This window comes from Oryctolagus cuniculus, chromosome 9 (genome assembly GCF_051225735.1).
Source record: "Oryctolagus cuniculus isolate XC-2025 breed Fujian yellow rabbit chromosome 9, ASM5122573v1, whole genome shotgun sequence".
NCBI lineage: Eukaryota > Metazoa > Chordata > Mammalia > Lagomorpha > Leporidae > Oryctolagus > Oryctolagus cuniculus.
In genome coordinates this window covers 72244358-72256460 of record NC_142875.1, presented here as the reverse complement: position 1 = coordinate 72256460, position 12103 = coordinate 72244358, and the positions used below count along the sequence as shown (strand labels likewise).

The 12103-nt window shown below is 41.0% G+C and overlaps 1 pseudogene; it reads right to left on the bottom strand.

The window, feature by feature from the left end:
* Window positions 1-571: 571 nt before the first annotated feature.
* LOC149124616 (testis-expressed protein 10 pseudogene) lies at window positions 572-2672 on the bottom strand (annotated as a pseudogene).
* Window positions 2673-12103: the final 9431 nt, after the last annotated feature.

Below are 12103 nucleotides of genomic sequence, written 5' to 3'. Positions count from 1 at the left end.
GTATTCAACTTTGAGACTGTTTTCAATGCAAAACAAACAGCAAAAAGTACTGCACTTGCCTGTATGCAGAACACTGCTACAGCGGACACTGCTATGGACTAACGCTCCTCAGGAGTGAGCTGCCTGCACAGACCTAGCCATTCTCTATTAGTGACAGCATCAGCGGAGAAGGTGATAAGAGGGCCTGACTGTTCTCTTTCCCACTTAGTGCTGATGGTCACGAGAGAGACTCCTTCCCTTGTTCCACTGTGTACTAGTCTGCTCCAGCTGCTGAAGCAGCTTCCCACAGACTGGGTGGGAGGAACAGAAATGCATTGTGTGGTGGGTCCAGAGGCTTGAAGTTCAGGATCAAGGTGTTGGTAGTCTTGGATCCCTCTAAGGACTTGGAAGGAAAGGTCTCTTCCAGGCCTCTCTGCTTCCCTTTAGATGGCTGTCTTCTCACTGGGTCTCTTCACATCTTCCTTCTGTGGGTGCCCTCTCTGGGTCTAAATTCCTCTTTTTTATTTTTTTTTCTTTAAAAGTTCAGCTTTAATGACAAACATCTATTACATCAGCCTCTCCACAAAATAAGTTAGATGTGAGTACCCAATTTCCCACAGGAGGTACCACAGCTCCTCTTCAATACCCTGCACTCAAGGCGCTGGGCCTGTGGGTATTGCCCTGTGATGTACACATGGAAGCAATAACGTAAGTCGCTGACGTACATGGCTCCTGCACACTGCTACTCTTCAAGGCTGGGATATTCTTGATGATCTGCTGCACCAAGATAGCATTGGTCAACACGTGGGTCTGAGGGGAGCATGCTGAAGCGGCAGGCGAAGCAGCTGGCCCACCACAGGCAGCTCCTCAGGCCCAACCCTGTTCACCCACAGGCTCTGCATCAACCTGTGGACTCGAGGAGAAGAGCCAAGGCAGAGACGCGGGCCCCCAGAGCTTGTCCCTCTTCCTTAGATGCTCTGCTTCCCCTTTCTCTAGAGAAGACTGTAGCAACAAGAAGCCAGAAATGGCAGTAGAGTCTCACCAACTACACAAGTATGCTCCAGGAGCCTACAGATAACACCAGAAACACAGTCGGCCACGCTGTCAGGAATTACAGTCAAACCAACCTAGTGCCTAGCTTACTGGCACTTTGCAGGATGTCAAAGCTCTGACCTGGGACAGGGATAACCAATAAGCTGTGACAAACTGCCTCTGTCACATGCCAGTGGTATAAAAGTTGACCCAAATCCATAAGGTAGAGCAGCACAGGGGAAAGCTGGGTCTGGGTGACATGAGGAACTCCTCCAGGCCCTGAAGCCAACTCAACTCCTCTTTCAAAAATCCTGCAAGTGTGGAAAAGAAGAAGCTGACATTGTTCACACCATTGATCAACCAGTCATTAACTTCCATCCAGAAAATGATGATCTCATGTGCAGTATCCCGATAAGCATAGCAACCAAGCTTGAACTGAGTCTTCCCATAATACAGCAACGACTTAACTGAGAAAGCAGATCAGCAGGCAGACTGGGTGGAAAATGTACAAGCTGAACCAAATGTTGCTGAGGCTCTGCAGGGAGAACCACCACAGTGCCTTCCTGTGGATCATAGATTCGGAGAGCAGTAGCTTGTAAACTTTTTAGTAATTCTTTATTTGCTCCTGCTGCAGTAGTATGAATGATATCTCTAAGCTATGCAGAAAGCTCAGGGTTTCAGGAGCCAAGATGAGCAAGCTGCAATGGTAAACCAGCCAGCCAACATGAAAACACTTTACTACGGTATCTGAATCTTGTAAGACCGTATCTCTTCCTTTTGATAGATTTTACTGAAAAACTTCAGCAATGAAGTTTGAACTGGAAGGATAAGGCCCCTCTGCTGATAAAAGGTATACACTGCCTTAATCAGAGTCTCAGTAGCCTCTCTGCTGTGTTGTATCTACACTAACCTCCATGACACTCCAAGCAATCTGTTCAGTTGCTTACTATTCTGCCTAGAGTCATCTTCAAGGGTCTGTCACAAATCTTCTGATCATTTCTATCCAACTGGAAGCTTTCTGCAAAGTTGAGGCATTTGCCAAGGAGACCATGATATCAGACAGTGCTAAATTCAGTAAGAGAGGCCGGTGCTGTGGCTCACTAGGCTAATCCTCTGCCTGCAGTGCCAGCACCCTGGGTTCTAGTCCTGGTCAGGGTGCCGGATTCTGTCCTGGTTGCTCCTCTTCCAGTCCAACTCTGCTGTGGCCTGGGAAGGCATTGTAGGATGGCCCAGGTGCTTGAGCCCTGCACCCACATGGGAGACCAGGAGGAAGCACCTGGCTCCTGGCTTCGGATTGGCGCAGCATGCAGGCCGTAGCAGCCATTTGGGCGTTGAACCAATGGAAGACCTTTCTCTCTCTCTCTCTCTCTCTCTCTCTCTCTCTCTCTCTCTCACTGTCTAACTCTGTCAAAAAACAAAAAAATTCAGTAAGAGTTGATCTATGTTATTGGAGAAAATTATGCAATGCTTGATGTTTTTCTTTCCTTCTGTTCTTGGTTATTTTAATGCATACAGAAAATGACTCATAAAATGGTGTTTGAAATAAATAAGGCAATTCTTTAAATCCATGATTCCAATTTATGGATTTCATCATTTTCTTTAGACAGTTTCCACAAAAGGGAAATAATATTAAGGACTTGCTGCATAACTTGTAGAGACACTCATTCTATACCATTTCAAACAGAAGCATCTGGCTGTAGAGGCACAGCTTCAACCCAGCATTCAATTAGTCATCTTCAGTAGATGATAGGCCTTCATCCATAACACCTAATCCTCAAACAGGATACAATAGCCTGAACTGTGAACTGACATTTGGCTGTGAACCCCTGTTTTCATAAACCTGGATGTGTTACTGGTCATTGGCGTGTTCCTTCCAATTGATAAAAATGGGGTTTCTAGTGGCATAGGGATTTTCTTTTTGTTCCTGAAGTCCTTCATTTTCTTTCAACCTCCTGGATCCATCTGCCAAGGTGAAAGGAAAAAATGAAGAAATTTGTTCAGCTCCTATTTTAGGGGACAGGGATTGAAGTTGAATTGCTGCTGTATTATTTTTAAGTGAGTTAATGTATGCAAAATGTTTAGCATAGGGCTAGATACATATTAACTCATTTAATCCTCAAAACAACCCTAAATATCTTTTTTAACTTTTATTTAATGAATATAAATTTCCAAAGTACAGCTTATGGATTACAATGGCTTCCCCCCCATAATGTCCCTCCCACCCGCAATCCTCCCCTTTCCCACTCCCTCTCCCCTTCCATTCACATCGATTCATTTTTGATGCTCTTTATATACAGAAGATCAGTTTAGCATACATTAAGTAAAGATTTCAACAGTTTGCTCCCACACAGAAGCATAAAGTGAAAAATAATAGATGATTTTTTAAATGATGATGAAATCAGATCAGACCTAGAGTCAAGTTGGGAATTGATAATTTCTTTTTTTTTTACAGAAGATCAGTTTAGTATACATTAAGTAAAGATTTCAACAGTTTGCACCCCCATAGAAACACAAAGTGAAATATACTGTTTGAGTACTCGTTATAGCATTAAATCTCAATGTACAGCACATTAAGGACAGAGATCCTACATGAGGAGTAAGTGCACAGTGACTCCTGTTGTTGACTTTACAAATTGACACTCCTGTTTATGGCCTCAGTAATCTCCCTATGCTCCAGTCATGAGTTTCCAAGGCTATGGCAGCCTTTTGAGTTCACCGACTCTTATCTTGTTTAGACAAGGTCATAGTCAAAGTGGAGGTTCTCTCCTCCCTTCAGAGAAAGGTACTTCCTTCTTTGAAGACCTGTTCTTTCCACTGGGATCTCCTCACAGAGATCTTTCATTTAGGTCTTTTTTTTTTTTTGCCAGAGTGTCTTGGCTTTCCATGCCTGAAATACTCTCATGGGCTTTTCAGCCAGATCCGAATGCCTTTAGGGCTGATTCTGAGGCCAGAGTGCTGTTTAGGACATCTGCGATTCTATGAGTCTGCTGAGTATCTCGCTTTCCATGTTGGATCACTCTCCCCTTTATTTATTCTATTGGTTAGTATTAGCAGGTACTACACTTGTTTATATGATCCCTTTGACTCTTAGTCCTTTCATTATGATCAATTGTGAACTGAAATTGATCACTTGGACTAGTGAGATGGCATTGGTACATGCCACCTTGATGGGATTGAATTGGAGTCCCCTGGTATGCTTCTAACTCTACCATTTGGGGCAAGTCAGCCTGAGCATGTCCCAAATTGTACATCTCTTCCCTCTCTTATTCCCACTCTTATGTTTAACAGGGATCACATTTCAGTTAAATTTCAACACTTAAGAATAACTGTGTATTAATTACAGAATTAAACCAGTCATATTAAGTAGAGTAGACAAAAAAACTACTAAGAGGGATAATGTATTAAGTTGTTCATTAACAGTCAGGGCTATGCTGATCAAGTCACCGTTTCTCATAGTGTCCATTTCACTTCAACAGGTTTCCTTTTTGGTGTCCAGTAAGTTGTCACCGATCAGGGAGAACATATGGTATTTGTCCCTTTGGGACTGGCTTATTTCACTCAGCATGATGTGTTCTAGATTCCTCCATTTTATTGCAAATGACTGGATTTCGTTGTTTCTTACTGCGGTATAGTATTCTAAAGAGTACATATCCCATAATTTCTTTATCCAGTCTACCTTTGATGGGCATTTAGGTTGGTTCCAGGTCTTGGCTATTGTGAATTGTGCTGCTATAAACATTAGGGTGCAGACCGCTTTTTGTTTGCAAATTTAAATTGCTTTGGGTAAATTCCAAGGAGTGGGATGGCTGGGTCGAACGGTAGGGTTATCTTCAGGTTTCTGAGGAATCTCCAGACTGACTTCCATAGTGGCTTGACCAGTTTGCATTCCCACCAACAGTGGGTTAGTGTCCCTTTTTCCCCACATCCTCTCCAGCATCTGTTGTTGGTAGATTTCTGAATGTGAGCCATTCTAACCAGGGTGAGGTGAAACCTCATTGTGGTTTTGATTTGCATTTCCCTGATTGCTAATGATCTTGAACATTTTTTCATGTGCCTGTTGGCCATTTGGATTTCCTCTTTTGAAAAATGTCTATTGAGGTCCTTGGCCCATCTCTTAAGTGGGTTGTTGGTTTTGTGTTTGTGGAGTTTCTTGATCTCTTTGTAGATTCTGGTTATTAACCCTTTATCTGTTGCATAGTTTGCAAATATTTTTTCCCATTCTGTCGGTTGTCTCTTCACTCTCCTGTTTCTTTTGCAGTACAGAAACTTCTCAATTTGATGCAATCCAAATAGTTGATTTTGGCTTTGACTGCCTGTGCCTCCCGGGTCTTTTCCAGAAACTCTTTGCCTATGCCAATATCTTGAAGGGTTTCTCTAATGTTCTCTAATAACTTGATGGTGTCAGGTCATAGATTTAGGTCTTTAATCCATGTTGAGTGGATTTTTGTGTAAGGTGTAAGGTAGGGGTCTTGCTTCATGCTTCTGCACATGGAAATCCAGTTTTCCCAGCACCATTTATTGAATAGACTGTCCTTGCTCCAGGAATTGGTTTTAGATCCTTGATCAAATATAAGTTGGCTGTAGAGGTTTAGGTTGATTTCTGGTGTTTCAATTCTGTTCCATTGGTCTATCCATCTGTTTCTGTACCAGTACCATGCTGTTTTGATTACAACTGCCCTGTAGTATGTCCTGAAATCTGGTATTGTGATGCCTCCAGCATTGTTTTTGTTGTAGAAGATTGCTTTAGCTATTCGAGGTCTCTTTTGCCTCCATATGAATTTCAGCATCATTTTTTCTAGATCTGAGAAGAATGTCTTTGGTATCCTGATTGGAATTGCATTGAATCTATAAATTGCTTTTGGGAGAATGGACATTTTGATGATGTTGATTCTTCCAATCCATGAGCATGGGAGATTTTTCCATTTTTTAGTATCCTCTTCTATTTCTTTCTTTAAGGTTTTGTAATTTTCATCGTAGAGATCTTTAACGTCCTTGGTTAAGTTTATTCCAAGGTATTTGATTGTTTTTGTAGCTATTGTGAATGGGATTGATCTTAGCAGTTCTTTCTCAGCCATGGCATTGCTTGTGTATACAAAGGCTGTTGATTTTTGTGCATTGATTTTATATCCTGTCACTTTGCCAAACTCCTCTATGAGTTCCAATAGTCTCTTAGTAGAGTTCTTTGGATCCTCTAAGTAAATAATCATATCGTCTGCAAAGAGGGATAGTTTGACTTCTTCCTTCTCAATTTGTATTCCTTTAATTTCTTTTTCTTGTCTGATGGCTCTGGCTAAAACTTCCAGAACTATGTTAAATAGCAGTGGTGAGAGTGGGCATCCCTGTCTGGTGCCAGATCTCAGTGGAAATGCTTCCAACTTTTCCCCATTCAATAGGATGCTGGCTGTGGGCTTTTCATAAATTGCTTTGATTATAGTGAGGAATGTGCCTTCTATACCCAATTTGCTTAGAGTTTTCATCATGAAAGGGTGTTGAATCTTATCGAATGCTTTCTCTGCATCAATTGAGATAATCATATGGTTTTCTTCTGCAGTCTGTTAATGTGGTGAATCACATTGATTGATTTGCGAATGTTGAACCATCCCTGCATACCAGGGATAAATCCCACTTGGTCTGGGTGGATGATTTTTCTGATGTGTTGTTGTATTCTATTGGCGAGAATTTTATTGAGGATTTTTGCGTCTATGTTCACCAGGGATATTGGTCTATAATTTTCTTTCAGTGCTGCATCTTTCTCTGGCTTAGGGATTAAGGTGATGCTGGCTTCATAGAAAGAATTTGGGAGGATTCCCTCTTTTTCGATTGTTCTGAATAGTTTGAAAAGAAATGGGATTAGTTCTTCTTTAAATGTCTGGTAGAATTCCGCAGTGAATCCATCTGGTCCTGGGCTTTTCTTTGTTGGGAGGGCCTTTATTACCGTTTCAATTTCTGTTTCAGTTATGGGTCTATTTAGGTTTTCTATGTCTTCCTGGTTCAATTTTGGTAGATTGCATGTGTCCAGGAATCTATCCATTTCTGATAGATTTTCCTGTTTGCTGGCATACAAGTCCTTGTAGTAATTTCTGATGATCCTTTTTATTTCTGTGGTGTCTGTTGTTACATTTCCTTTTTCAACTCTGATTTTATTGATTTGGGTCTTTTCTTGTTTTAGTTAGTTGGGCCAATGGGGTGTCAATTTTGTTTATTTTTTCAAAACACCAGCTTCTCTCGTGGCTGATTTTTTGTAATGTTTTTTTGGATTCAATCCTGTTGATTTCTTCTCTGGTTTTAATTATTTCTCTTCTCCTACTAGATTTGGGTTTGGTTTGCTGCAGTTTTTCTAGGTCCTTGAGCTGCATTTAAAGCTCATTTATTTGGTACCTTTCCAATTTCTTGATATAGGCACCTATTGCTATAAACTTGCCTCTCAGTACTGCTTTTGCTGTATCGCGTAAGTTTTGATATGTTGTGTTGTTATCCTCACTTACTTCCAGCAAGTTTTTGATTTCTCTTTTGATTTCTTGAATGACCCAGTGTTCATTCAGGAGCATGTTGTTCAGTCTCCATGTGTTTGCATACTTTCTAGGGTTTCCTGAGTTGCTAATTTCCAGCTTCATTCCTTTATGGTCTGAGAAGCTGCATGGTATGATTCTAATTCTTTTAAATTTGCTGAGACTTGCTTTATGGCCTAGTATGTGATCAATCCTAGAGAAGGTTCCATGCACTGCTGAGAAGAATGTGAAGTCTTTAGATGTAGGATTGAAAGTTATGTAGATATCTGTTAGATCCATTTGGGCAATAGTGTCGATTAAATCTGCTGTTTCCTTGTTGATCTTCTGTCTGGATGATCTGTCTATTTCTGAGAGTGGAGTATTGAAGTCCCCCAGTACTATTGTATTGGAATCTAAGTCTCCCTTTAAGTCCCTTAACATATCTTTTAAATAGACCAGTGCCCTGTAATTAGGTGCATATACATTTATAATAGTTACATCTTCCTGTTGAATTGAACCCTTAATCATTATATAGTGTCCCTCTTTGTCTCTCTTAACAGTTTTTGTATTAAAGTTTATTTTGTCTGATATTAATATGGCTACACCTGCTTTTTTTTGGTTTTTGTTGGCATGGAATATCTTTTTCCAACCTTTCACTTTCAGTCTGCTTGCATCTTTGTTAGAGAGATGTGTTTCTTGTAGGCAACAAATAGTTGGGTTTTGTTCCTTGAGCCAATCAGCCAATCAGTGTCTTTCAACTGAAGAGTTAAGACCATTAATGTTTAATGTGACTATTGATACATAGTGACTTTGCCCTGCCATTTTCCTGGAGATATTTTCTAGTATATGCTTTGAGCTTCCCATGCTCTTTTTTTTTATTTTTTTGACAGGCAGAGTGGACAGTGAGAGAGAGAGACAAAGAGAAAGGTCTTCCTTTGCCGTTGGTTCACCCTCCAATGGCTGCCGCGGTTGGCGTGCAGCGGCCGGCACACCGCGCTGATCTGATGGCAGGAGCCAGTAGCCAGGTGCTTTTCCTGGTCTCCCATGGGGTGCAGGGCCCAAGCACCTGGGCCATCCTCCACTGCACTCCCTGGCCACAGCAGAGAGCTGGCCTGGAAAAGGGGCAACCAGGACAGAATCCGGCGCCCCAACCGGGACTAGAACCCGGTGTGCCGGTGCCGCTAGGCGGAGGATTAGCCTAGTGAGCCGCGGCGCCGGCCTTCCCATGCTCTTTTACTGGGGGTTTTTCTTCCTTTACCTTCTTTCATATTGATGGCCGTGTTTCTGTGTTTCTGAGTGTAGCACATCTTTAAGTATCTTTTGCAGGGCCGGACGAGTGGCCACAAAGTCTTTCAATTTCTGTTTGCTATGAAAGGTCTTTATTTCACCTTCATTCACAAATGACAGCTTAGCAGGATATAATATTCTGGGCTGGCAATTTTTCTCTCTTAGCACCTGGGCTATGTCTCGCCATTCCCTCCTAGCCTGTAGTGTTTCTGATGAGAAGTCTGCTGTGAGTCTAATTGGAGATCCTCTGAGAGTAATCTGACGTTTCTCTCTTGCACATTTTAGGATCTTTTCTTTATGTTTCACTGTGGTAAGTTTAATTACAATGTGTCATGGTGAGGATCTCTTTTGGTCATGTTTATTGGGGGTTCTATGAGCTTCCTGTACTAGGATGTCTCTGTCCTTCTCCAAACCTGGAATGTTCTCTGCTAGTATCTCACTAAAGAGGCCTTCTAATCCTTTCTCTCTCTCCATACCTTCAGGAACTCCTAGAACTCAAATGTTGGATTTTTTAATAGTATCTTGTAGATTTCCAACAATATTTTTTAGGTTTCTAATTTCCTCTTTTCTTTGGTTTGACTGTATGTTTTCCTGTGTTCTGACTTCTAAGTCCGATATTCTCTCTTCTGCTTCACCCATTCTGTTTGTAAGGCTCTCTAATGTGTTTGTCATTTGATCTATTGAGCTCTTCATTTCATTTTGATTTCTCTTCACTATCACACTTTCCTGTTCTACTAGTTTCTGCGTTTCATTTTGATTCTTCCTTAAAATTTCATTTTCACGAGAGAGATTTTCAATCCTGTCCAATAAGGATTTCTGTAGTTCAAGGATTTGCTTTTGAAAACTTCTAAATGTTCTTATCATAAATTTTTTGAAATCCGTATCTTGCATTTCTTCTATCTCATCATCTTCATAATCTTGGCTTGGGGTGTTTTGTTTATTTGGAGGCATCATAGTATCATCATTGATCTTGTTCCCTCGATTTCTGTGTTTCTTGCTTGGCATAGTTACTTCTTCTTTCATCACTGTGCATTTGTTTATTTTTTTTTTTTATTTTATACTATGGCTGTGTTAAGTGGACTGCTTGCTGTTGGAGGAGCCTTGGAGGCTTGAGATGGGTGTGGCCTGAGAGTTCTGCTTGGTTCCTCTGGGTTACGTGTGTGCAAAGGTGACACCCTTAGGTTATGTGTGGTAAATCTCTTTTATTTATTTATTTATTTATTTATTTATTTATTTATTTAATTCATTCAGGAGGTAAGTAATACCGCACCACACAGCTGTGCAGAATTGATGGTATTTAGTTTCCAATCTCTGGCTTCTACCCAAAGAGTCTGTGCAGGCTCTGTTTCTCCTCTGGACTCCCACTGGGTTGCCTAGGCTACTGAATTGTAGTGATTCAGTGCCTTAGCTCTCCCCTGTTGTTATGTAAATCCAGAGTGGGGGCCTGCTCTTTGTGTCTTACAAACCTTGCAAACTCTTGCAAACCTTGCAACCTTTGCAAGGTTGGTGGAGAGAGAAACCCCCCACCTTTTTTCCTTCTCTCCTGTAGTCAGTCTGGTGAACTTTCCCGCTCCCCTCTAGATTCTGACCACCGTTTCCCTGCCAGTGTCTTGGGTTACTGAGCTCACCTCCCCTTCCCACACCTTTGTGTGGACTCAGAGCCCTGGGCATCCCAACTCTCTCCGCTGGTGTCTGTGTGACATCTACTCCCCTTCCTGCACTGGCGCGCAGCCCCTGCAGCTCCCGCAGCTCGGCTTCTGCGCAGTGGGCAACCTGGTTCTCCCAGTAGGTCCTCCGAGTCACAGCCACTAGATCCAGAAGAGTTTCCTCTGCAATTTTTTCCTGATCCTTTTTCTGAAGCTACTGTAACTCCACTTTTATTAAACTAAATTTTCCTGGACTATCGGTGCCCGCCCTCACTATTCCGCCATCTTGCCTAAAGATCTTTTTAAGATTTATTTATTTGAAAGACAAAGAGAGGTAGAGCGAGAGAGGGAGAGAGAGAGGTCTTCCATCTGCTGGTTCACTCCCCAAATGGCTGCAATAGCCAGAGCTGGGCCAATCCAAAACCAGGAGCCAAGAGCTTCTTCTGGGTTTCCCAAGTGGGTGCAGGGGACCAAGGATTTGGGCCATCTTCCACTGCTTTCCAAGGCCATAGCAGAGAGCTGGACTGGAAGTGGAGCAGCCTGGTCTTGAACCGGCACCCATATGGGATCCTAGCATTAGACAGTGGCTTTAGCTACTATGCCACAGCACTGGCCCCAAAAAGATAAATTAAAGTCATTTACTGTAGTTCATTTAATGCAGATTCATTTATGCATCTCATAAAATATTGGTTAAAATAAATGTCATTGAAACACCACTATACAGATATTTTTATTGTATACATATCAGCTATGCATTTAAAAATAATAAAAATCCTACTCTCTAGAACATAAGAACACAATAGAACAGAGATATTATACAAATGTAATGAATATACATAAGTATATGATTTTTACCACACTCATATTACATACATAGTTTTTAAACTAATCTTTTACGATTCACTTATCTGAAACTTTAGAGTTACAAAACCATGTATGAAATGAAAATATTAGTTCTGGGACTTACAAAACAGCTTTATTGGTGGATTTATATATGGGGAGAAAATGCTTTACTGTATGTAAATTTTATTTTGCTGCAGTCATGACTGAAAAGTAAAGTTGTTATAGAGGAGAAAGCAAGTATAAATATTAACTATTTTAGAAGTGATACCTCAACAAGATTGACATTTATTAAATATTATATATTCCTTTTCCTAATTCAATTCTAATAGTTCATAAACTATCAAATGAAGCTATGGAAGTTAATGTTTTAGGTAGTCAAGTTATAAAAAGAACTCATTTTAAAGTTTCAAATATCTACAAAATGTGGCTTCTTTTCTTTCTTACACAAGGAACCCTCTTTTAGGATTAGGCTATTTATCCTTTTTGGTGACCTCAGTTATAATTTAAAGAAAGAGGCCAAGAGACCAGAGACACAGGCTATCACTGATGAAGTGACAGTGAAGAACCACAAGCTGTCCAAGAGACACAGCAGGGCACAACAGTGTGGGTAACAGGAATCTGGTGGAAAAGCAAGCCAAACCTCGTTTTATACTTGAAGGGAGTTGGTTCTACTCAGTCATCAAAGAAAATTATCACAACTTTTTAAAATGCAAAACTAGAAACTCTATCAAGAACATTTTATTTTCTGATGATACATCTTACTGTACTTAGATTTAGTAAAGAAGCTAACATGACCAAACCTGTATATAGTCAAGGAACACAGTAAAC